The sequence below is a fragment of the Protomyctophum parallelum genome (assembly GCF_964188405.1).
Source record: "Protomyctophum parallelum genome assembly, chromosome: 7".
Classification (NCBI taxonomy): domain Eukaryota; kingdom Metazoa; phylum Chordata; class Actinopteri; order Myctophiformes; family Myctophidae; genus Protomyctophum; species Protomyctophum parallelum.
In genome coordinates this window covers 15824497-15851438 of record NC_139705.1, presented here as the reverse complement: position 1 = coordinate 15851438, position 26942 = coordinate 15824497, and the positions used below count along the sequence as shown (strand labels likewise).

General features: G+C 43.4%; 1 protein-coding gene across 1 annotated transcript in view; it reads left to right on the top strand.

Annotated features, from left to right (window-relative positions):
- camkvl (CaM kinase-like vesicle-associated, like) overlaps positions 1 to 26942 on the top strand; it is a 94410-nt gene that overhangs the window by 9107 nt on the left and 58361 nt on the right. The window lies entirely within an intron of this gene.

Genomic DNA, 26942 nt, shown 5'->3' with positions numbered 1-26942 from the left:
ATCCTGATTGGCTAACATTGGCTTTCAAAATTTGCAGGATTGGCCCGTTTTGAACAAAAACCCTCAAATCATGAACGCAGCGTGCAATTTACGTGAAATCTTTCACAGACTTTCCTACTAGGCCAGGGGTGTCAAACTGGTGATCAAACTGGTGATCTTCTGCGGCCCGCCTGCCTCAGGCAAAAAAAAAAAAAAAAAAAGTAATAAGTAAGGCTGCATGATATATCAAACATGTACCTTCATCAGAGTGGAGAATATAAATCAAGTTGAGCAAAGCCACTCTTCTCTGCCCCTCTCTCTAACAGACAGTTAACGATCGCTTGTTAAGTGCCTACCAGACAGACAATCAGATGAAATTAAGGCAGGTGTAGAGTAGAGTGTAGACTAGTGAACTGAACATGTTCTCTTTATATCAAGTACTTCATACCAGCCCCTTATGAAACTACTTCTCCCCAAATCAAATGGATTTCATTTTCCATCCTGAATGGCAGTAACTAGCATACAATGAGAACTGAGAAGATCTACTCATCAAAACTGATTATAAAACTGTAACCATCAAAGCATGCACTCAACATATAATGGTTATGTGACCATGGCATGTGCATAATATAAAATCTTATACGTTTTATCTGATATTGATTAATATGGGGGGTGGGTTCAATTAATCGATAATTAAAGGACCACTTCACCAATTTTCAACCAATCTTCATATAATAGGTCCTCACTAATCATGAAAAAAATGGCGCAATTTTTTCTACTCTGTCTGTGTCTCATAGGAGGGCTGTGGGCAGTTCAGAAACCGTCTTCCAGTAACATCATCGATGGGGAATACAAGCTAATAGAAACGGCAGGCTTTCTAGTCCTGAAAAGTTGCAATGCGAAAATGGAAGCCATCGTTCTCACGATGATGAAAATCTAAACATTTTTGTAAACAAAATCGTGTTTAAAAAGAAAATCTGCCTAATGATGTCACTGGAAGACGGTTTCTAAACTGCCCACAGCCCTCCTATGAGACACAGACTGAGTAGAAAAACATCGTGCCATTTTATCATGATTATGAGTGAGGACCTATTATATGAAGATAGGTTGAAAAGTGGTGAAGTGGTCCTTTAATCGGCAGAGCTGTCGAATATTTCCTCTGAGATTATGGGGTGAATGAATGTGGCCAGACCCATCTTTTCTTTCTGTCATAGTGACATTGTCCTGCATCAGATCATGTCCAAATCAGGTTCTCCAATCTCCAGTAGCCTCTTCAGTTTTTTGAAGATTTTTTGAGTGGTGCAACCAGCCAACCACTCCCTTACGGAGCTATGTGGCTGGGTCTGAGCACTGTGTGTGGCTTGCTGGCTGGCTGGGTCTGAGCACTATGGCCCTCATTTATCAACCGTGCGTACGCCAAAATATGGGCGCACGCCGAAATTACCGACATTTTCGGCATTTAACATTTCCGGCAAAGCTTGAAATTGAACTTGAGTAGGACAAATAGTCACGTCTGGTCGCGAGCTGGCGTACGCTGTTTTTCTGTTTTACACAAGCGGAGCAGCCTTGTCTGAACTGCTGAGAGGCTGTCACAGGCATCAAAACATATATGTATTCACTCCTAAAATGTTTATATAAAAGGTATGTATAATGTATATGGGCTACATGTAAAAAATAAATAAATAAAAATGTTAAGGAATACATGTGTCATATGAAATTAGTAGGAGATAAAATCGCGCAATTAAAAACAATGTTGCAAGAGATGCTTAAGCCATTTAAACAGTGTTTTGCATGAGCGCATACGTACATGCGAGGATTTGGGCTGTCTGTGCTGAAATATTTCCATGACGGGACGTTGGAGAGTATAGTGCAGCAGCTGCTGCAGCTCAGCTGCGGAGTCCCAACGTGCAGGTATAGCCTACTGTAGCCTAATCTACAGCATGAAGGCCGATGTCTTTCTTACGGTATGTGCAATATAATAAACCAGACGCGTCGCTCGAATGCCAAATGTACCGTGCCAGGCTCCCAGCGCAAGTGGGAACTGCATCGGATATATAGGTATATTACCCAGCCAGCCCATGCACCAGCCACATGAGGCTATGGTTTTGGCTGCACATTCATATAACAGTGACTAACGACTGCGAGGCAATCTAAATAGACTGGCGAACGTCGGAACGTGCATGGTCAGTTGGTCACGGACGGACCACTGTGATAGAGAGAGACAGACAGACAGACAGACAGGACAGGAGGAGCACCTGTAAAACAGCAGCGTGTGTGTCAGTGTGCCTATTTGTTATTTAATTATGGTTCACAGGTTCAGGTTTTCGTTCACTAATATATCTTGTTGTATATTAAATTAAAAATACTTTAATAATTTAATATACAACTAACAACACACAGTTAAAGTTGCAAATAGCGATATGTGCGTGCGTGCGTGCGGGGGGTGAGGGGGAAGCGAAGCGAGAGGAGAAACAGACAGCTTTATTTAATGTGTCATGTAGGTGCGTGCGTGCATGACAGCAAGGCAAGCGAGGTGAGAGGGAAACAGACAGGGACCCTGCATGAATTAAATAAAGTTGGTCACAGGGTAGGCCTACAACTTTATTTAGTTGTCTGTTTCTCCTCTCGCTTCGCTTCCCTTGCTGCCCGCCTCACCCCCCGCACGCACGCTTTATTTAATTCATGCAGGTGTTCGTTCTTTATTTGTTTAACAACACACCAGTTAGTTGGGCTTGCAAGTTGCGTGTGCGTGCTGTGCGTGTGTATGAGAGAGGGGGAGAGGCGGGCAGCAAGGCACGGGAGAAACCTATTTTTTCATGTAACCATGGTTTCAGGAAACGTATTGCCGTTGTTCATGTCGCAAAAACGAGGGCGAGGCTTGATTTCTTAGGGCGTGCCAGATCAAATTCAGCCGTGACATTTATTAACGTGAGAACAAAATTAAGGAAGGATCAGCTGTTTGCGATCACTTTATAAATGCCGTGGCGACGTGGGTGTACTACGAAACCTGCACTCGAATCTGTGGCAGATTTTACACTCGATTGATAAATGAGGGCCTATGTGTGTGGCTGGCTGGCTGGCTGGGTCTGAGCACTATGTGTGTGGCTTGCTGGCTGGCTGGGTCTGAGCATACATAGATAGATAGATATTATAGCAGTGACTGACTGAGACATCGAGCGTGCGTCCGCAACTGGTTGTGGCCCCCATCAAGTGACCTTTTGACCAATGCGGCCCTCGCCCCAAGTTGAGTTCGACACCCCTGTACTAGGCTGAGGAATATATCCCACCCTTTTCACATTGGCCTGTTATAGTGCCACCAACAGGTGGATTTTTGCAAAACACATTTTTGGAACAAAATGCCTCAAAATGCCTCAATTGCCATCCAAGGCGTAAGAAGAAATGGCACCCTTTTCACATTGGCTTATTATAGCACCACCAGGAGGCCACAACCTGACCTGCCCTGGTGGAGACCTGTGCCCCAAGGGACACTTTTTCTAGTTTCCTTTGAATTTGCCTCTGGGGGGTGCCGCCCAATTGAATGTGGATAACTAGGATGTTGGCCCGTTTGGTCTGCCCTAGGTTTGAGGTTAGCTTCCATAAGGTTAGGTTGAGGGTTTTGGGTTGATTGTTGAGGCCATAATAGTTTAAGGGTCATAAAGGTTGCATTTCGGTTGAGGTCTGATGTCATGTTTCTGTATTTGTTAGGGTTGAGGTGTGTGGTAAATCATTGTGGATTGAATGTAAGTCCGTACAATGTCCCTAAAAGTTTGTGTGCGTGCGCCCTAAAAGTTTGTGTGCGTGCGCCCATACAGCTGAGCCCTCCATCTGTCACAATTCACCTATAACGCTTCATCTCTCTCTCTCTCCCCCCACTCTCTTTGTCCGTCATTTTCTCTTTCCATCTTTCAAACACGATCTGAATCTCTGTGCCCCTCTCTACCCTCATATGCAGGTATTCTGTCTCTATCTCTCTGTATCACACACACACGCGCTGTGAGGATTGAAACCAACGCCAAGAGACAGACAGGCAGGGAACAGGTTTGAGCCCAGATTATGGCACTCGTTTATTTAAACAAAATTATATTCACAGGGACCAACCTTTAAATTATAATAATAGTAATTCAGGCTCCAGGGTCGTCAACTAAAAAGTTCAGCGTTCAATAACTCAAAGAGTTCTGGGACGTCCTGGCACACGTGAACATAAGGTAGCCGCTCTGGGGCTTCGTATAATAGTCTTTGATCTACTTGCAAATCACTTCCAAGTCCTCCAAGCCATGTACTTGTCAGCCTCTTCCCAGCCGAGCCCAACGGGGACCCGGGTATCAGTAATGATCCTATGAGGTGAGAAAGATAGCGTCAGTCTGACATATTTGGATTATATACTAATATGTGAGGGAGTGTGTGCTCGCTTACCGCCAGACCGCGCACCAACCTGCCACAGAGAGAGTCAAGAGCGAGTGCGGGGAGAAGAAGGCTTCTTGAAGTGTTTGGCTGGGAGCACAGGTGTTGCTCATCTGAAGCCCTCCAGCAGGTAATTGTGATAATACCTGCCTCCTATGATGCAGCCCAGCCTGTTGTGCTCAACTCCGCCTCCCCTGCTCTCTCTCTCTCCAGGGAGGTGGTCAGGAGGCACGCGGTCCCTCAGCGAGACACCACAGCGCACACTGGGTCACACATGCACACAAAATGATGCACGGGCCGGCACATTTTGTCTCATTTTGACCTCACGCAGTGGAACGGAACGGTTGAGAGAATGAAACATCCAGATTAAAGCCATGAATCAAAACCCGCCCGTGAGTCCTGGACCTTATGAGCAACATGTCCTTCCAACAGTGCAACAGTGCAAATTAGCCCATGAAGCACCGCAAGGGCCGAAATACAGCCATGAAAAGTTCATTTTTGTGCCGCAAAGCATCGCTTTTAATGAGAAGTGGAGCTGGGAACTGTACCACACTTCCACCTTCAAATGCTTAAATAATGTAAAACACACACACACATGCATGCACACACACACACACACACACACACACACACACACACACACAAAAAGTACTTTATATGGTGCATTTATTTTAGCACCTTTATTTAAGGTGCTTCAGATTCACCCATTCACACACACAGACACACACATTCATACTGACGGCAGAGGAGAACATGCATGGCACCAACCTGCTCACCGGGAGTCATTTTAGGGGTCGCAGAGAACTTCAAACTACTTCAAAGGTTCTGTATAACAAAATACTAGTAGAGTGAACGGAAAAAATAATCTGTACAGTGAGTACACTGTCTGGCTCCTAAAATAATGTAATTGGCTTATACAACGGTGTGGTAATATGTTACCAAACCTATCTGAGTAATTAAGACAATGTTTCCATAAATCAATCTCTTCTCCAGGGTTTAATACTATATTAAAATGCAACAATAACATACATTTGACAAAAAAGGAGTCAGAGCTAATTGCCAGACCACCATCCAGTATGGTCCTTTTAAACAAACTTTTCTGTTTTATGTGGAGTGTTGTGTTCAGTCTGTCACAGCTATATCTATATTGCATGCCTTGTATATATGTGTATATATAGCTTTTATACACTACACTGGGGAGAAACGGAGTGTGGGGGTATAGTTTCATCATCCGAATGAAACAACACGCCGTTCCGTTTTGGAATTCACCCGTGCCGTAGCATAGCAAAAACAACTAGCATCCGAGGCCCAGTAAATACATATGCAGGGAGAAAACATTGAATTAGTAATGAGTTATTTCTCCCCGCGGCTCTCGTATAGTGTGAGACGGGGGGTAATAAGAGCGAAAGGGGAGCGAATGCGTGAGAAAGGAAGAGACAGACGGAGAGAGGGAGAAAAGAGCAGTGACAGATTAGAGAGGGAGAGGAGCAGCGCAGATGGAGAGATGTTCGAGAGGAGAGGACTTCATTAAAGTGGCATTCATTACCACGTTGTACAGTGTGTGTACAGTATGTTCAGTGGATCTTTCCTGTCTCTCTGCGCACACACACACACACACACACACACACACACACATAGCTTCACGTTCCTGCTCTCCTTTCTACTCTCCCCCTTTCCCATTCTCTATACTCCCATTGTTCTTTTAATTCTCTCATTCTCTGCCTCATCCCTCCTCTCTCTCTCCCTCTCTCTCTGTCTCCCCCCTTTTTCGATCTCCGGCCTCTTTCTTGTTGCTCTCTCAGTCATCCCTCATTTTGCATTATGTTCATCTCTTCTCCCTGTTCAGCTCCATCATTTAGGCTGTGGCGTGGTTGTTATCAATATTGCTGCGGTGCTTTCTTTCTTACAGCGTTTATGGTTATTTCGCCGCCTCACCTGTGTCCACTCTGATGCTTTCTGGGTTTCATGCTTACTCTTGCACTCTGTACTTCTGTGTTCTATTTGCATGTTACCCTTATCTTTAGTACATATCCTCATAAGACCATTTAGACTAGCAACTCTGTTAAGAGTGGACACCAATTCAGGCTCAGGAGTAGAAGGTGGTACGATCGATCGTCCACAGATTTAAATCGGAAAGCCAATCGGATATATAGTATAATATGGTTTTGCATCTTTGTGACAGACCTAAACATTCTGCCCTTCCTCCCCACACACACAGGAACAGTTTTGACGTTGTGTGTTTTGACATATGATAATATGATGTTGGAAATATTAAAATGTTTCCCTTACGCACAAGATCGGTATCAGTACCAGTGCTCTGATGCTGTGAATGCTGTTTCTCAGCGAGTCCTTTTCTGTCCGTTTTCCTGCTGTTTCTCAGCCTAAATCTTCCAAACATTGACACCCTAAGAGGATATGAATATGTTCCATAATAAAAAAGACAAATAGAACCCTGTAAAACAAACACGCAGTTGAGCGTAATCCTGTGTACTCTTTCGATCACAAAGACAAAGAGCAACAGTTTAAAATGACTTTAGATGTTGGCCCCATCATGCGATGCGTGCAAGGTGTTATGATGACTTGTGTTCACATTATGTAGTACATCTTCCACATATTTGTCATTGGAATTTGTCATTTGTCTCGTCTCTGCCAGCTCTCGCTCCATCATCATGCCTTACATAACACCCCAAGCTGTCGTGGAGATGGATTCGAAAAACTCTTTTATCAGCGGGAAACTGTTTTATCAGTGGCACGGCCATTTTCAGCTCCCATCCAATCACAATGATGGTTTTCCCCAAAAGCCGTCTGCTGCTAATCTTTTGGGGCTTGTAACTATTCACTTGAACAGCAGTAACATACTCGAGTGTGATGGGGCCAGCTTTTGATGTGCTGCAGCACATCAAATGCATTTAAATTGACTCCACTTACCATGGCTAGCCAAGCTTTCCAGTCACTAGTGTTGTCTGTGGGGGGCAGAAAAATAACCTGATGGAAGAGTAAGTTAAAAAAGTAGTTCTTTCTTGGAGGAGGGGTGAGTTGATGGAGTCAGATTTATTGTGACTTAATATTTCTCCCTTTTCATTAGCAATTCCTCATGTACCGTGGTCCCTGTGTAGGGGTGGGTCCCGAATCTCGGTACCAAGTATGTACCGAACCGAACGTGCCTGGGTACCGGGTACCCATTACAATAATTCAATTTCGGTTCTCTCTATCGGTTCCCACAGACACGCGGTCACACGCAATTTATTTATTTTCTTCCCTTAATAGATGTGCAGGGAACAGAGCTGATCTACAAGCCTACACCGCGTTGCATCAGCGCCGAGTTGTGGGCTTGTGGCTTGCAGAGGCGGAGCCATCTCTCTGCATGGAGTTAGTTGTCGAGGAGTCTAGAGACAGAGAGACGCGCTGTGCCTGGCACTGAGGCGACATCATTATTAAAGTTTCTTAAACGTAATTTTCAAGTAAAGTTTATGGGAGGAAACTTTTAAGAGGGGACAGGAATCTTGCGCCTTGTATGAGTCTTCACTACTGCATACGTGCGCAGCACGCTGGCTGCGCAGCATTGAATCAACATGAGACAAGGAGAGAAAGCGTCGGTGCACTCACTTCGAGTGCGCACCCGTGTGTGTGTGTGATCACGGCGTAGGGTCAGATACCCAGTCTTAACTTCGAGAGGTGGCGAAAAAACAACAAAAGATAGCCTACTTTGGGCAGCCCGTGTGCATGCACATTTCTGTTAGTAGCAAACCACAGCCTTTGTTTTCAATGATCCCCCATTGACGCGCTGCCCCTTCCCCTTCATTAGCGATGCTAATTTACACAGTCAATCGTGTGTGTGTTGCTCTCAGATCTCAGACATGCTTTTATTTGTTATTGGTAAGAGAAGTAGCCTACAACACTATTGCCCTGGGTAAATACAGAATCGATATTATATAGATACATTTAAAAGAATCACTATATTATCCACAAATGGCTCAATAAAGGAGAAGATGTTATACTATTCATTATACATGTCTTTAGTATACAGTATACACTCTGCTCTGACATGCCATGCAGACTGTGCACCACATGATATTTTTTTCTAGATTTCTGACTTTGTGTTGCAGTGATGTTTATGTTGTGTAGTCTCTCAGGCATATTTGTTGTCATTGTCAGTAGTAGTAAGAGGTAACTGTAGTATCCACAAATGGCTCAACTGTTAAAGGAAAGGATGTTGGTCTATACTCTATTCATCTGTCTTAAAGCAAAGTCTTTGTAATAAAAGCTTTGTGAAAAACAATTGACCTTAAGTTTATACCATTTATTTTTTTACTATATTATCCACAAATGGCTCAACTGAATGAGGAGGAAGAGGATGTTACACTATTTATTCATTATATGTCTTAAATTGACATTGAGCTTTTTTGTTAAACATTTGACCTCTTTTATATCATTTTGGAACCGAAATAGGGAACCGTTAAGAACCGGAATCGATAAGCAGAACCGGAATCGGTACCGGACTCGAAAAAATCCTAACGATACCCATCCCTATCCCTGTGTCGCTGCCCCCACCTGTGAATAGATTAATTGTTTGTTTACAAACATTGAGACTGGACATACAGGTGACTGTTTAATGTCATCAGATCCCGAACCTGTTGTTTTGGGGAGCGCTGGTTTCGATTTACTATGAAATCGTACGTTTTTGTCCGTCTGTCAGTGTATCACTCAAAATCCCGATATATGGTGCCCAGGTCTCGTGACATCACGTGACATCATCAGGGATGGAGATCCTTGATGTCATAGTAAATGCGACTGCAGGTCGCAATTTACACCTTCCACGCTTTATAAAATATGACATATATACCCAGGCTGCCGGGATTGTTTATTTACCTTTTGGAGCATACGCCGAAGAATTTGCGCCTTTGATCCATGAAAATCCCCCTGAAAATAGTCCCATGGTTTGTTCTCAAACTGAAAAATAATCCAGTCGTGATGCGGAAGAACAACAAACAGTACTACTGGCGTATGGAGACCAGTGTAAAACCCTGTTCACTTGCATTGAACTCATTTTCCCAGAAGCCCTTGCAGCCTGGGAAATGGGTCGATTTCCGGTTACGTCATCATAACGCGTCAGCCTCGTTTGCAACAAAAACACAATTTATTTTAAATTATTAAAAACTAGAACTAGAACTGCACTCTGTCGAGTGCATACTTGCTTGTTGCACACTAGTAGGCCATAAATGGCCAACTAGTGCGCAAGCAGAGCGCGCAAGTCCTTTCGACCGCTGTAAACTGTCAAATCTCAGTATCTCTGTGAAGGAACGTTTGAAATGATTAATGTTTAGATGTAACTATTTGCTACCTACCTACTTTATGCATATAAACACCTAGTATTATTAAGTATGGTTCAAGTTTCTATCTATATAAGAAATACTGTTTTATCGTTGTAGATATGGATCCCTTTTTAGTTTTTCAGAGACAAATAAATCATTGATATGTGTTGATATCCCCCAGCTGTTCCGCCATTTGATGTTTATGCAAGAAAACAGCAAATCTGTGCCTGGTTTGCTGGGACCAAATGACCACAAATGACCATATTTCTTACGTCATCATTAAGAGCTAGTCATACATATACACACCACGTACTCTGGTCCCAGCAGATCAGGCACAATTTGCTATTTTATTTTGACTGATTATGTATATAGTATACGTATGACTAGCTCTAAATGATGACGTAAGAAATATATATAGTATATATATAGTATATAGGCATATACTATATACGTATACATATATACTCTATACTGTATAAAGTGTGTAGTTGTAAGTTGATTAGCGGTATACTGTGGTCACTTTGCGCCAAAAACCGTGACAGCTGTTCCGCCATTTGATGTTTATGCAAGAAAACAGCAAATCTGTGCCTGGTTTGCTGGGACCAAATGACCACAAATGACCATATTTCTTACGTCATCATTAAGAGCTAGTCATACATATACACACCACGTACTCTGGTCCCAGCAGATCAGGCACAATTTGCTATTTTATTTTTACTGATTATGTATATAGTATACGTATGACTAGCTCTAAATGATGACGTAAGAAATATATATAGTATATAGGCATATACTATATACGTATACATATATACTCTATACTCTATACTGTATAAAGTATGTAGTTGTAAGTTGATTAGCGGTATACTGTGGTTACTTTGCGACAAAAACCGTGACAGCTGTTCCGCCATTTGATGTTTATGCAAGAAAACAGCAAATCTGTGCCTGGTTTGCTGGGACCAAATGACCACAAATGACCATATTTCTTACGTCATCATTAAGAGCTACTCATACATATGCACACCACGTACTCTGGTCCCAGCAGATCAGGCACAATTTGCTATTTTATTTTTACTGATTATGTATATAGTATACGTATGACTAGCTTTAAATGATGACGTAAAAGATATGGTCATTTGTGGTCATTTGGTCCCAGCAAAACAGGCACAGATTTGATGTTTTTCTGCATAAACATCAAATGGCGGAACAGCTGTCACGACGGAGGAGACCGGGCGAAAACATTACTTGCGCGCTCTGCTTGCGCAAGTAAATAGCGGGTTTAGCGTATTACGCAGGGGAAGACAGTGGATTAAATGTCGTGGAACGCGTTATGCAGTCAAACTGTTAAGCCCATATATGGAGATCCCTGATGTCATCAATATTGGCTAGCAACTCTACATCTGACCTCAAACCCTTAGATCTCCATTTATGGATATATGTCAGAACCTGTTCTGATATTCCATGTTGATCTATCCCTATCCTATCCATCCTTCCTATTCGATGTCTCCCTTCTGACTGATACCTGTCCATTCAAACTCTAGACGGGCCTGTCCCCAAGTTATTAGTGAAAATTAAGGCCCGGAAATTATGGCCCGGCCTTAAGGTGGGCCCTCATCAAACCATGTACACTCCATTTATGGCCAGTACAGAATTAATTCCATACCTATTGATCTGACCCCCCCATGCAAAAGCGCCATCGCTCGCCCAGCAGTCTGCTTTCGGGCGAGGTCGCTTCTCGTCGTCTTACTTGTTGTTTACACACAACAGAAACCAAGGATTATAGCTATATTTCAAGGGACAAAAGATCACAAAGAAATCAACAAAAATCCTAAGCATTCTTCCTCCACACTGGGAGACAAGCAGCATGTGAGTGAGAGTTTGATGCCCGGGCTGCATCTTTACTGGTGCTTCTCAGTGTGACGTCGTCTGCGAGGAGAGAGGAACTGTCTCCCCCAGATCCCTGCTAAACAGGGACCGTCCTGAGCAGCCAGGAGGGGGGTCATCCTTATTATAGTACACAAACATGGATTTGAACTCTGGCCAGCTCCAACCGATGAATCGTGTTGTATATGGAGCGCCCGTCCAAGGTGGAGGCGCCGCTCCCAGAATTATTATTATTATTTGAACCTGCCAGACGGGCCTGGATGGTGGATTCAAGATTAATTTAATAATTTATCTCTTGTGTTGTGATTATCTCCTTGGCTCAGGCCAGCAAAGAAATGGATTCCAAAATTGAAGTCCTATTATAGGAATGCATTTAGGGCTGCAGAGAGAGGTGTTCAACTCTTGATTGCATTTTATTAATTTGTTGTTTGTTTACTTACTTACTGACTTTCGGTATGTTTGGGGCTTTGAAATTCCCTTCACCACAGAAGAGAGAAAGCAGGTAATTTTGTTTGGTTGCACTCGGTTGCAAATTGCAGATCTACAAGCTCACAACGTGATCGTCTATTTTCAGCATGCAACTAAGTGTAAAATCAGGCATTTCGACACCATCAAGGCGTAATTTAGTTTAATCTTGTTTTAGTCAACTAAATATAATAGGATTTTAGTCTAAAATTGAAAGAAATAGGGATCAATCAGTGACTCTTTGGTGATACAGGTAGGAAGTAGGAACAACAAAAAATTGGTTTTCCTGACAACGACCTACTTGGGCGAAACTCATTGCATTGGTCATATTCTGTTGCCTTTTCATCAAAGGAGTGCCTTAGAATCCATTTCTTTGCCAGTCTGCAATTTACACAACTTGGGAATACTACTTTGAAAACCCATTTTTTTGTTTAAAACTAAATACAAATCTAGTCAAAAAACTACAACTAAAACAAAATAAAAAATTGTGTGCGCGTGTGTGTTGCCAGGTGTGTTAATCTCCGCCAACTCCTCACATGGAGGAATAGAAAGGAGAGGAGAAACGAGGAGGTTCCAATCTGATTTGGGTTTTTATTGGCACAGCAGGTCCTAAAAGAAGGCTTCGTCCTCCTCACGTTACATTATGCAAGCCCACAGGTGAAGGATGACACACACATACACACACACACACACACACACAAGATGCTGTCTCCCTTTCAGACAGCCTCTCTCACTCACCCCCCCCCCCCCCCCCCCCCCCGCCTCTCTCCGTCTCTCTATCCAGGATGGATGAGTTTAATACTGAGATGGTTAAAGACAGAAGCAGATTCCTCATTGCGGGCGCATTCTCATTCCGTCTGACTCCTGAAATAAAGATGGAGCCCTCTTTGGTCTGCTCCCATTCCTCCTCCTCTGTCACCCTTAACCCTCTGGCCCTCTGCATTCCCCCCATCTCTGTCTCTGTCCGTTTCTTCACTCCTCTCGCTATTATCTCACTCTGCGGCGTTCTGCGGCATACAGACCTCCCGCCGAGCGGTGATAGGGTTGTGTGTATTCTGCAGCCGTGAAGGGAGAGATGATCATTATGTATGATCAGACGTGTGTTGATGTTTGTGTGCGAAGTAAAGTATGTGGTCGTGCGCCCTCTCTCTCACTCACACTTACACACACACACCCGTGCGCGTTCATAATAGAATCATGCAAAGGCCTACAAGATTGTGCGTGTGTGCGTGCGCGCGTGCGCGTGCATGCGTGCGCTCTCGCAATGGCACAAGCTCTCTAGGGACACAAACCACCCTCTGAGAATGTCTCCCGCATACACACACACGCGTGTGCGCACACACACACACAAACACTTTTTTGTATGTATCGCCAAATAAATATACAGGGAAACAGAGATAGTGACAGGTGTTGTGGAAATAGCTGGACTCGAACAGTGCTACTGGGAGGTTGAGGAAGGAAGAACACGGGTGGGTGGTTGACAACCGTCCTCTTAGTCTACCTCGGCAACGGAAGGGCTAAAAAACGGCAGGCAAAAAAATACTAAACAGGGGAGAGAGAGGGAGAGAGAGAGAGAGAGAGAGAGTACTGGAGCGCGCCCTGACCTGGTTACTGTTTATCCACCTACTTCCTTCCTTCCACAAAACCATCTCTAACACGGTAATATGTGTTTGTGTGTGTGTGTGTGTGTGTGTGTGTGTGTGTGTGAGACACATGTGTGTGCATGTACATGTATGTGCTCACTGGCGCAGAGGGGTTGCACCAGTGGTTCCTAATGTTTTTTTATTTTATTTATCAGACACATATTCACACACATGCACACATTCATTAACAGAACAAAGATGAAGAGGTCACAGCAGGTCATGTAACGACCACAGTGTCCTTTGGTTCCGACTACCCTGAAACCCTCGTACTATATAACCCCCCTGGGCTAGTGTCCATCGAATTGTCCTTGAGCGCAACACTGAAACCTGAATAGGATGCACGAACGGCAGTGCAGATTGTTGCTAAAGCACTTTGGATAACACGTTTACCACCTCACATACAAACCCATGCACCTGATTTCAGAGCCTGCGGCTGCCTGCTTTCCCTCGCGTCCAAAACCGGTCCTATAAATGGTAACTCTGTCGAAAATCCTATACATAAACACACACCTCCGGGTACAATTGGATACTGTAAGGTGAGAGCAGTGCTGTACCCACACACTGTTTTAAAAATAGATAGGACCCAGTCGGTCCTTCACCGGGCCTCACAGCTGCAGTCTCTCTCTGTGCTAGCGCTCGCCATTCCTATGACTCCTATCAAAAACTTCAATCAGCGCTCCTCGCTCCTTCCTCTCCTCTCCATTCCTCTCCTCATCCTCTCCATCCTCATGACTCTCCTTCGGGAAGGGATTTCACAAGTCCTCTCCATCACACTGAATATTTCACAAATAGCACACTTGTCTCTCTCTCTCTCCTTGTCTTCCTCCCCTGTCTCCCTGTGGCGCGTGTGCGCACTCGGAGCCGACTTTCTCACAGAATTATCCTCCCTTCCGTGCCCTCCACGCCGTTCCTCAACGCCTCTCGGCGCTCCCTTTTCTTCATTCTTCCACCCCGTGCTGTCATCCCCGTCTCCGTCTCCTATGATCTCTCCCGTGAATGTTCCCCATTATTGCTGGCCCCGCGATCCGCTCTTTTCTTCATCCCCCACGTCTGCCAGATTTATACCAGTTTTCTGTACCAGTGTTGCACTACAGTGTCGCATACCGGTATCAGATCTACAAGCTCACCGTGCATCACGGCGTGGTGTGATGTGAGCTTGTATATCGGCTATGTTTGGTTCGCAAAATCAACAACAACAACCAAATATAAGTCAGGATTTACAGGACACTCTCGCTATACCTCATCCTCCTTTGCTCTCCCTCTCATTTCAAACCAAGCACCTCCACATTGTATTCCTCCACTTCCTCCCCGTTTATTTTATGAAGATGTATGGGCTGCACCGAAACAAGGTGCCCCTGGACCTTTCGGTGTCTACGCGGGCCCATGGGACATGGGCAGGCAACGCATGATTGGGATGACTATGGGTTTTATCTCCATTGGAGGATACGGCTTCACGTTGCAGTGTTCAGACTATGGGTTTTATCTCCATTGGCTTAGAGGATACGGCTTCACGTTGCAGTGTTCAGACTATGGGTTTTATCTCCATTGGCTTAGCGGATACGGCTTCACATTGCAGTGTTCAGACTATGGGTTGTATCTCCATTGGCTTCGAGGATACGGCTTCACATTGCAGTGTTCAGACTATGGGTTTTATCTCCCATTGGCTTAGAGGATACGGCTTCAAGTTGCAGTGTTCAGACTATAGGTTTAATCTCCATTGACTTAGAGGATACGGCTTCACATTGCAGTGTTCAGACTATGGGTTTTATCTCCCATTGGCTTAGAGGCGCTAGAGGCAGCCAATCATGAAAAAAATCCACTAGGTCCTCACTAGTCTCAGTAGTAGCCAGGTTGCACCTGGCTAAAAAATGCATAAAGTATTAGGTTTATAGGTGACCTAAAACACAATATACTGTAGCTTAAGTTTCAGTTTTTGAATGGGAATATACAGTGTAGCTGCCGCCCACTGAAGCATATGAATATATAATCAATATATCATCATCCAGCTTTAAGGCCAAGCAAAATAAATGATTGGTCTCCGGTTGGCTGTCATTTTTGGGCTGAGTCCGTAGGGAATATATTTTATAATATATTTTTATTTTATTTTTTCGCAGAAGAATGGGTCGCAAGGATTTTTTCTTTTTAATATATATTTTTCCCTACGGCAATGATGGATAGGCTTCTTTTTTAATAACTTCAATATATTTGCCCGAGTATAGCTAGCTAGTGCTACAGGTTAAAAGACAAAAAACATAGCTAACGTTATCTAGCTCACACACACTACACAGTAGAGCTCTTCAAAACAGCTCCTACTTTGCCCTCTTCTTTATCCACGTTTGGGGAATGGGATAACACTGTTGTCGGGATCCGTATATAAAGTATAATTGCACGCCGGTGTTTTCATTCAAATCAGCACAAGACAAACCAGTAGCCTACACAGTAACGTCAACTGTCAATCCGCCCATAGTGCTCTCCGGGACGGAGAAGCTGACTTCTCTCTCGTAGTAGCCTATAAGTCGAGTACGTCGTTAAAAAACTTAAAAAACTTTGGCTTTGGGCAGGTGTAGGCTACGTTTTGTTGGGCTGCATATATATCCATATCTAGACCTTTTTGGTCTGAGTGACTCGGTCGGATTTTGACTTTTAAATCAAATGGGTCGTGTATATTTAATAGAGTCGGTCGGCAACCGGAAACCAATCATTTATTTTGTTTGGCCTAAGATATCTTCTCGTACAGTCTCCAGTTGGACTGTTAAAATGCTTATTAACCCATTTTGAAACTTGATGCTGACACTGTACAATTCGGTGCAATGAAATATTCATGTCTGTATTTAAATAGGATACGCATCATGTCATGTTTGTTTGACTTCTTCCTCCTCTGGTGAAAAGCTGGAGGCTGCACGATGGCAGCCCCTGAGTCAAATCCAGTCACAAATGTATTTTATGTAAGATTATCATCAACAGCTGCCAAACAAAAATGCCCATTGTTGCGTCATCATCAATCTCTTGTCGTTGTCAACAGTGAGTGAGTCGACGTGCCCCAATGTCAACGAAATTCCATGGGTGGAATCAGTGGATGTAAATACAAAAGTGTAGCCAAAGAATGTTAATACAAAGGAAACTAGGAATGATTACATATAGTAATGTGTCTGGCGAAAGAGGCGCTGTCTCTGTAGTCCCCCTTTTTCGCAAATAATTTTACAAGACAGACAAATTAGAAATTGAAAACTATTTAAATAGTTTGGCGAGTCCATTTGGATGTTTATTGACGGGCTTTGCAGACCGAACTAGGCATATTAATTAATTTGGAGCGTATTCTGCAATCTGCAGGCACACGCTTCTGGCTGTACAGGCTGCTAGTAACGATACATTTTATACATTGATTCTGTGCGTGGTTCAATGACTGTTTTGTTGAAGCTTTGCATTGGCCGCGGTTGGTTTGAAGTTATATCGAGTGACGTGCGAACATTGCAAACGTGTCAAATAACTGTAGTATGCTCGTTGCTTTGCACTGTATGTCTGCAGCCTGCTTTGCTGCCATGGACAAGCAGTGGAAGATGGATGGATTCTATGTACCAACCATTACTTGGAATCATAACAAACCTTGGGTATTGATGTAGATTCGCCATACTGATATTTGGAAGCCTGGGCCGTGTACATAAACTGACCACGAGTGGCCTAACAATAGCTAGCATGCCAAAGAGCAAAGCCAAACTACTAGCCAAATACTGCTTTGTTTCAGGTGTTATAGACAGTTTGTCTGTGTGGAGGAGGAGGTGCCATGTGTATCCTTAGGTGCACATGAACTGTCAACCCCGTTATATTTGTGTCCCTGTAAAATTGCTTGTAATCTGTGGATTCAAATAAATAACTAAAGTGTGTGCGAGCGTGCACACATGTGCGGGCGTGTGCGGATATGTTGATCCGACCCCCCCATTCCAAAGCGCCAGCAGTCTGCTGTCACCCAGGTGGATGCGTGCACGCGACCCTGCCCTTTAGGGCGAGGTCGCTTCTCTTTGGTTTATGGTTATGTCTGGGTCAGAGTGATGTGTTTCTTTGGACGTTACAAGAAAGGAAAGGTCGTCCATTGAAGATGCTCTCAAGTAGGCTACTTTTCAGAGGGCTGTGCTAGCCTCAGCTACTTTTATATCGTCGGTAGCATGTTTCCTACACAGTGCAATAGGTTCAATCCTTAGAAAAGAATACCAGCACTCACTTTGTATCCAATAGGATTCTTATTTATTTAGGTTTGTAGCAAACAAACAGACGTTTTGGCCCGGAGGCCTTCCTCAGCGTAAATGAACCATGAAGACATTCGTGTCACTTATAAATGGGAACTCGGTGCCACACACAAAGCTGTCCGAGTGCATCATATATCTCTTTAGTCATAAATAAACTCATTTTCCCACAGGGGGACCATTTAAAACCAACAAGAAAAACAAAAAATACAACATTTTAAGACTCCACACTGGCCCTGTGCAGGTTTCAAGAAAAAACTGAATTGAATTACTCAACTGAGTGCTAGCTTCCTCTCTTCAAGTAGGTTCAATCCTTCCACTTTTTGTTAAACAGCTGTTAATGTCAGCTTGTTATAGCCAAGGATACTCCCCTTTGACAAAATAAGAAACATAGTTTTATGTGTAAATGGAGTAGGCACTCACACGTTTCCCAGCTTCTCCCATGTGAATTTGTCATTAATATTACAGATGTCCTGTGGTAACAATTAACAATAGGCCTATAGGACATAGTACTGAAAGCGAATCACACGTGATTCCAAATCTTTCTGCCCTAAATTAAAGGTTTGCATAACTCACGGCCACAGATCGCAATTCAACACGTGCACCACACAAGGCCAAATGTAAAGATTCCTCTCTTCCTCTCAGCCGTTACCGTTCATGGATTTGTGTTTTCCTTGTCCCTCTCTCCTTTTATCTTAAACTCTCTTTTTGTCACTCCTTGTTGCTCCATTCCCAGGAGCATGGATGACCTAATTCAAATCTGGAGGCATGTGCCCATGCTTGCCTGCCCGAACTCTCTCTCGCTCCAAACGTGTCTCCTTCTGTTTCATATTATATAACAGTTCATTGACACACTTCAGCTCAGATTGACCATAATCCATTTGATTGCAAAGCAATAAAACGCTAGTCTAGGCTCATGTGATTATCAGATAATCTGAGTACCGAGACACAGGTCTGATATCACATTTGATATCTCCGATTATCTGTGGACCGAGACACAGCTCTGATATCAACAACCCCCCAGAGCAGAGCCAAAGATACAATAATCCATGAACAACAATACACAGTAATAACACATCAACACATGATTCAATACAATTAATCTACACAATAGCACAATAACCCCTGGACTAAGAACTACAGGGAGGAGGCCGGGGAGGTGGGGGAAATGTTCACGCAGACGCTGCATGAGCTGCTTGTCAGCTCAGCATGGAGAGTGAGTAGTGAGCTGGGGCTGCTTAAGAAGGCCGCCTGAATTGCACTGTGTGATAACCTTCTGCCTTCCGTGCCTCAATGAACTTTTACTACGCTTGATTTTAGTTTTTTGGACAGTCCCAAAGACAATACACAGTGCAATGCATTCCTCTCCCACAGAGGTTGTTGTACTGTAGGTTCAGCAGCAAAATGAAACTAAAACAAAACAAAATTAAATGAGTATAAAGTTAAAACAGTATGCATTGATCAACATTTAGGGAGCATTTGTAATATATGTTAGCCTTGGTAAAGAAAATCATAATATAGGGTAGGCCTATGCCTACTGAGTGGCAAATGACATAATTTCTGGCCGTGACTGTGATTGCATGAAAACAAAATTTAATTAAGTTAACTTTGCCACTCGATTTGCCAATGTCTTTATGCATGCGCTTACCGTCTACATTCACATGGCTTAACCACTTAAAACCCATTGACCTAGGGGTATTTACTAGGCTACATTCTGTTTTTCCTCTACTTCTATCTCTTTGCCGAAACTAGCCGAGCTACAAGTTCACAATGTGCCATTTGTAGTACACGCCTTAAGGCTGCCTGTGCCGTCCTTTGAACATTTCACCCAAAGTACTTTGAAATGTTGTTGGAAAAAGAACAAAAACTGGAGGTCTGAAAAAAAAGAACCAAGAAGAACATTGGTGAAATATTCTTTGCTTATAAAAAGAAGAAATAAAATACTTCAGCACTCTTCAAAACTGTCAAGTATACCTTGGCATGGATTTTAACAGTGACATTTTGTTCTTTGAAGAACTAGCCATTTCTTTGTAGAAGTTTAACATTTCTGAAGAGTGCCTTGGCATTTATGATAGTTAGAAACGGTAATTATCTGTACTTCAGTTTTTGATTAGTGCCTAACTGCTCCAATGAACAGCTGTGTGTGTGTGTGTGTGTGTGTGTGTGTGTGTGTGTGTGTGTGTGTGTGTGTGTGTGTGTGTGTGTGTGTGTGTGTGTGTGTGTGTGTGTGTGTGTGTGTGTGTGTGTGTGTGTGTGTGTGTGTGTGTGTGTGTGTGTGTGTGTGTGTGTGTGTGTGTGTGTTTTCCCCTGTGTGTTAAGCATGTGCGGCAGTTATATCTGGTTGGACCATATGAGTAAGGGATAATATCTGGCTAGGTGGTCATTGTCGGGAGTTAATTCACCCTCCCTGGAGGAAAAATATAATTTTACTATTTTTTTAAGTAGTATCACGATACACAATATTATCACAATATGTTTTAATGCCGTTTTTATGGTTAGTTTACAAGTTACTTACTGTAATAGTACAACCACCTACAAGTTACTGCATGTCTTGTGAAACAGAATATATAACCAGCATGCACATATATACTGAATTTTTTAACTTTTGTGTAACACTGTTGGTGTATGACAAAGTATGAAATAGGCCGTGGTTAATTCATATGAATCTATTCAGTCTATTCTATTTGAAAATGTTCTATCAATTTCATAAATGCATTGCTTTATATATATATATTGTGGGGACTGAACATTGAACAACACCAGAGCACTCAGTCAGGTAGCAGGTATCGCCAATACAGCCTTTTGTTATTCACAGGCCCGTGGGCATGGGCTTGTGAGCGAAATCATAAATCAGCGTAATAACAACTTTAATGTCCTCCTCTTTAAGGGGGGGTTTTAAACAGTCCTTCCTTTCCGTGGGAGGAATGCCACAGTGGGTGGCTGCTTTGCCTTAACACAATTCCGCCTTGGCTGTGACGGGTATTCCGTTCCCCGTCGTTTCCAGCCAAGCGGGGTTCGTATACGATCACAGATTTGATCGGGAGCGGGTTACCTATGAGAGAAAGATAAACGCTAACATTAGCGCTGTTCTGCATAGACAACATCACTCTGTAAGTGTGTGTGTGTGTGTGTGTGTGTGTGTGTGTGTGTGTGTGTGAGAGTGGGTGGAGATTCGCTTACCGCCAGAGCATGGCCCGATCTGTCCTGTCGGAGAGTCAGTGAGGAAGTGAGAGCAAGAGCAGCCTCGTCTGCATTTGAGCTGTTTGTCTGGCCGCGCAGGTGGGCCTGATGAGTAGCCTTGAACTTGAGACAGCACGTAGGCGGGGACGTAACGGGCGTCGATCACCCGGCCCAGCGGTGGGCGTGGTCTTCTCTGCTGCTCTCTGCTCCTTCCCCACTCGGGTCCCATGCTTACCTGGCCAGTTGCCTAGCGACATCCCACTATATATATATATATATATATATATATATATATTCCCACATCATATTCCCACATCATCAACTCAGACAACTAGGCGCACCTGCGTTCATCAGCGCACCTGAGCGCAGCAGTATAAAAGGACGAACTCTCTGCCTCACTAACAGATCCACTCTAGAGACGCATTGGTGCTGTAGGTCGGTCAGTTAAAGTGTTCAGGGCAATCTGCGATATCTCCTATTAACCCACCCTGACACTTATGGACAAGCACACACACACGTGCACTAAGACTGGGAGGGAGAAACATGCACGCACACACACACGCATTACATGACATACAGCAGGGGTGGATTCACACACACACACACACACACACACACACACGTGCACACACACGCATGCCCACTTGCGAACAAATTCCCACAGCCAGACAGCACGAGAGAGCAGGGAAAAACTCGTATGAGACAAGGCCGCATAGCATGTACACACACACACAACTGGCCCGCGCACACGCACACACACACAATATACACACCACCGGCACAGGATTCACACACACCCCCACACCTCCCACTGACCTTCCCGAGATAAGAAAATAGGAGAACAAGAGAACACTCTAAAATAGAGAGTGCCTTCACAGACACTAATGGATGTTAAAAGAGCTAATATTAATTTAAAAACAATGGGGATAAAGACAAGTTAATTTCTGATATCAGAATTTATGTTCAATAAATGCTTGAATGGGCAAACCTGACTCTCTGCTCCTGAGGTGTGTATCAGTCGCCACAATATATAATGTCAACTGTTGTTGGTGTTCAGGGTATTAAAGTTACGGCCTTGACTTTGAATGTTTCCCAAATAAAAATATGTCAAGGCACTACACGTTTTGTATTCGCTGTGTCTCCACTCCTCGTGATACTCGCTTGGTACTTGCCTTTATTGTTTTATGTAAATTTGTGTGTGTGTGTGTGTGTGTGTGTGTGTGTGTGTGTGTGTGTGTGTGTGTGTGTGTGTGTGTGTGTGTGTGTGTGTGTGTGTGTGTGTGTGTGTGTGTGTGTGTGTGTGTGTGTGTGTGTGTGTGTGTGTGTGTGTGTGTGTGTGTGTGTGTGTGTGTCATATATTCATGGACACGCCCCCCTCCCGCACCAACGGGTATTGAAGAAGCAAGGTCTTGTTGTAGAGTTTAGAGGACAACAAGGTGATTTATTTATTTTAAGTCTTTGCATAAAAAGGAATGTAAGATGGATGCGTCACTCACAATACAACCACAATGCATTTTTGCCACACTGTGTTGTGAATGTATGAGCAGGCTGTATTACACACCAGTGTGCTTGACATGCGCACGCTATGGTGTTTTGATTTGTTCAGTGCAGTGTTGGACAGCAAATTTAGATTTTAGTTTAAGTCATAGTCTCTTGAATAGTTTTCATTTAGTCACCTGGAATGTTTTAATCGACTAAATATCATACGATTTTAGTCGACTAAATCTACAAATGTATTTTGGCGGGCCTTGATGCCGTCATAATGACTGATTTTACACTTGCTGGAAATAGCCGATCTACAAGTTCACAACGTGTCACAGCGCGCAGCGTTGTGAGCTTGTAGATCTGCTACTTTCAGCATGCAACCAAGTGTAAAGGGACTTTACTGGATCTCTTATCCACTAGTCCCTTCCTAACATTTTAGTCTAGTTTTTATTTGTTGACGAAATTGTCAATATATTTTGTCTTAGTTTTAGACTTTTAGTCATATCTTAGTTTTTATTTAGTTTCCATTTAGTTTTCGTCCGTGAAAAAAGGTAGTCAACGAACATGTTTTTGTCATAGTATTAGTCGTAAAAATGATTTCGAACCTGCAGAACACTGCCAGACTGGATCACCAGCCAAGGTGCCTGGACCGCTGAGCCATGGCCCAGGCCCGCTGTATTATACTAATTATTATTATTGTGTATCTGGCATGGAGCATGGTCTCAGGCTCATGCCTGTTGTTGGTGTTGTTGGTGTTGTTGTTTTAGCTGTTTTTACTGACGTGAGGCGAGACATGCAGAGCAACAGTCAGAGGAGGGTGGGTGGGGGGCGTGGTGGATGTTTGTGGTTTGGAGGAGATGGTGGAGCTGTCTTTAATGCTGACTATTAGCAGAACAACCCAGCTGGAGAGAAACAAAGCCAGAGGGGTGGACACAACGGTGAACACATTCGCGCGTGTGTGTTTGTGTGTGTGTGTGTGTGTGGGCAAAATTGTGTGTGTGGGTCCACGTGTGGTTCTGTGCGTGCATGCGTGCGTGCGTGCGTGCGTGCGTGCGCACCTAGATAGTGTAGGTGTGATTTGAACGTGCACACAGCCTTTGGAGAGAGAACTAGCGGCTACATGTAGCCTACATTTGGCCAGAAGAGAGCAGGTGAATTAATGTGGTCATGATCAATGGAGAGAGATGCACACAAAGACACTCTGAGAGAAGATGTTTGAGGGATTAATTTATTCCCATGAGAGGAGAACCTCACTCCTAACAACAATGGTCCAAATATGTGTGTAGGTGTGTTTTAATTTATTTTACTGTAGTGTATCTGTAGTGTGTGAGCCACGTGTGCACGTGTGTGCTTATGAGTGTGTGTTTGTGCATGCATGCGTCCGTGCGTGTGCTGAGTGTGTGGGTGGGTGCGCAAACTGCAAGTGCATGTGTGTGTGTGTGTGTGTGTGTGTGTGTGTGTGTGAGAGCTTGTGACTGTCTGTGTAATGGGCCCTCTCTGGCTCTAATATACATACATGCACACACGCGCACACTAACAAAACCCTCATAACAGGATCATCAGAGCTTGGCCCCGAAGGTGGCTGCATTTTCACTGGCTGATTTGATTTACTGTGCGTGTGTGCGAGTGCACACTCAACAAAACAAGTTCTCTAGGGACACAAACCACCTTCGGACTGAGAACGTCTTCCCACGCACACACACACACAACAGTATGCAGATCAATTGATAGGCAGGCACAGACATTAGCTCTGACTGTTAATTCTGTGCTTCATGGTTGATTTGCACTCTGAATGAGTAAAAAGTCCTGCGCCACCGCAAAAAACTGGCACTAGTTGTTCTCCCTCCTCTGTAACTGCCGTTCTGTCCGAGAAAGTCAGTGTGATCTCCGATAGTGAGGTCTGTTAGACATTTTCCTCACAGCATGCGACAAATCAAGCCCGGCTGTCATACAGTCTGGGGTGCACCACACAAGCGTGCGTGCGTGCGCACGCACACACACACACACGCAGCAGAGCCCACCGATGTTTGTGTTCAATTAATTCTTAATCCGAATTAATTTCGCCATAACAGATGTGGGTGGGTTTTCATTTTTTTATATCATATCTCCCACGCATGCGAGCATGAAATGATACAAATGCATATGCTGATTTATACGGTGTGCATTTATATGTGGTACACTTTAAAGCAGTGCTTCTCAAAAATTGGACACCCAAATCGATATGTATCTGGTCACGGACCACCTATTTGCAAAGATTTCGTGACAGCGCCCGCCGCCCCCAATAAGAGAGGATTTGTCGACATGTTTTGAATGTAGATCGGCTACATTTGAAATAAAACTGAGCCTAAGGTGTTTAACCCCCTCAAGGATCCACTCTGAGAAGAGATAGCACTTTAAGTAACTCATAAAAACCGAGAAAGCATCTGTGTCATTTTAGATTTGTTTTTGTTGGCTGTTGAAAAATAGAAGATGTACAAGCTCATGGTCTTAGACTACATTATTCTGATTAGTATTACAGTAGATAGCATTTCTGTTTTGTTTTTTTGATCTACTGTAGACGGCTGACGTAGACGGCTATAATATATTTTCTGAGAATATTGGCAATGACATATATACATAGGTCATTAAAAGTCAAATAATTGGTGACAAGTCAAGAGTTTCAAGAGAATAATTTTGTGGATATGAAATGTAAAATGTAATAAAATGTAAGGAGTCTTTGATTGTGGGTTTAGTTTATGAAGTAGGACTCTCACAGGACCCTGACAGCGGTATAGACTAACAATGAACAGTGTCATCTCATTTATTAAGCTTCAGTAATTTATGAAAAACATAACATTCTGTACAACCAACCATATAATAATAATTTTGTACATATATTTTGTCTTTTTTCATTGGAATATGGAATGTGTTTCAGTGGCCACAAGAAAGCTCAGCTGGGGCCGGAGTTGGCCCGCGGGCCGCCAGTTGAATATCACTGTTGTAGTATCTGGTGAGCAGTGGTGACTCTATACTACTACTACTACTAGTATTTAAGTAAATGTACTTCCCACCACTGCTTCCTTCCCATGCCCCATTAAACCCCCCGCCCCCTTCTCTGAAATACACAATAATGCATATATCTGGCACTGTAGTTGGCATTCTAAAATTCCCATTACACTCTCTCTCTAACGTCTGTCTTTCCGTTGCAGACAATTGATTTCATTCTCTGTTCACCTCGAATTAGAATGGAAGTATCTGCTTGCTGCTCATCCCTGTGTGTGTGTGTGTGTGTGTGTGTGTGTGTGTGACTACCTGCAGGGCCTGCCTCAGGCAGTTCTCGAGTCAGAAAGAGAAAGCCTGTCTAGTAACACACACACACACACACCATTTTTTACTTGACCAATCTTTTGACCCTTCTCCCTAAGGACGTACTTTTTTGCACAGGACCTGCACTCTCTCCTAATGAGAGAGTCATCTCCCTGATTATGAGAGAGAGAGAGAGAGAGAGACAGAGACAGAGACAGAGACAGAGACAGCACAACATGAGATAAGTAAATGGAATGCCAAAACAGAATATAATTAACTACTAGAGGCATGTGGTTTAACCCATTTAGACCTGAGGCCAATTTTGAAAACGCCTTCTAAATCCCAACCTGAAGAAGTTGTTTCATTCAGAAATGTACAGTATACAGTGACAGCAACATCTAACATGACACAGATGCTTTCCCAGACGGTTGTAAATGTATAGAACCTAAACTAAAAGTCTAATATTTTGATATTTAGTCGACTAAGACTAAACAATTTCAGATGACTAAAATAGTACTAAAACTATAAAACACGAAATGGTATGTTATTCAAAAGACCAAGACTATAGTAAGTATTACTAAATCGTAATTTGCTGTAAAAATCAACACTGCTCTCAGTCGTATCTTTTTTTATGTATCTTTTCTTTATCCCACAATTTTGCAAGCCATTTTTTCACCCAGTGTCCCAATTATCTGATGTAATCCTGGGCGCTACACTTCCTCTGCCAACCTGGGGAGGGCAGCAGACTGACCTCATGCTTCCTTCTATTGCTCTCAGTCCTACCTTGAGTTATCCATAGACAGTTACTACAGTATAGGTGTGTAGTCTACTAGTCTGTGAACAAAGCCACACTGATCACAATGCGCTGCTGTTCAAACAGATGGAACCATTAACGACCTGCCCATGGCCATGTGGACATTTAGTGTGATGAACGGTCTGCGTCTCCTCTGGCGCAGAAGAATAATGTTGTTGTAACTAAGATTCGGTGAAGAAACGTTTTTGTGTGTGCACAGATTATAAACTACATTATTACAATATACATGTCACCCCACTGTTTCACTTGAACCTTT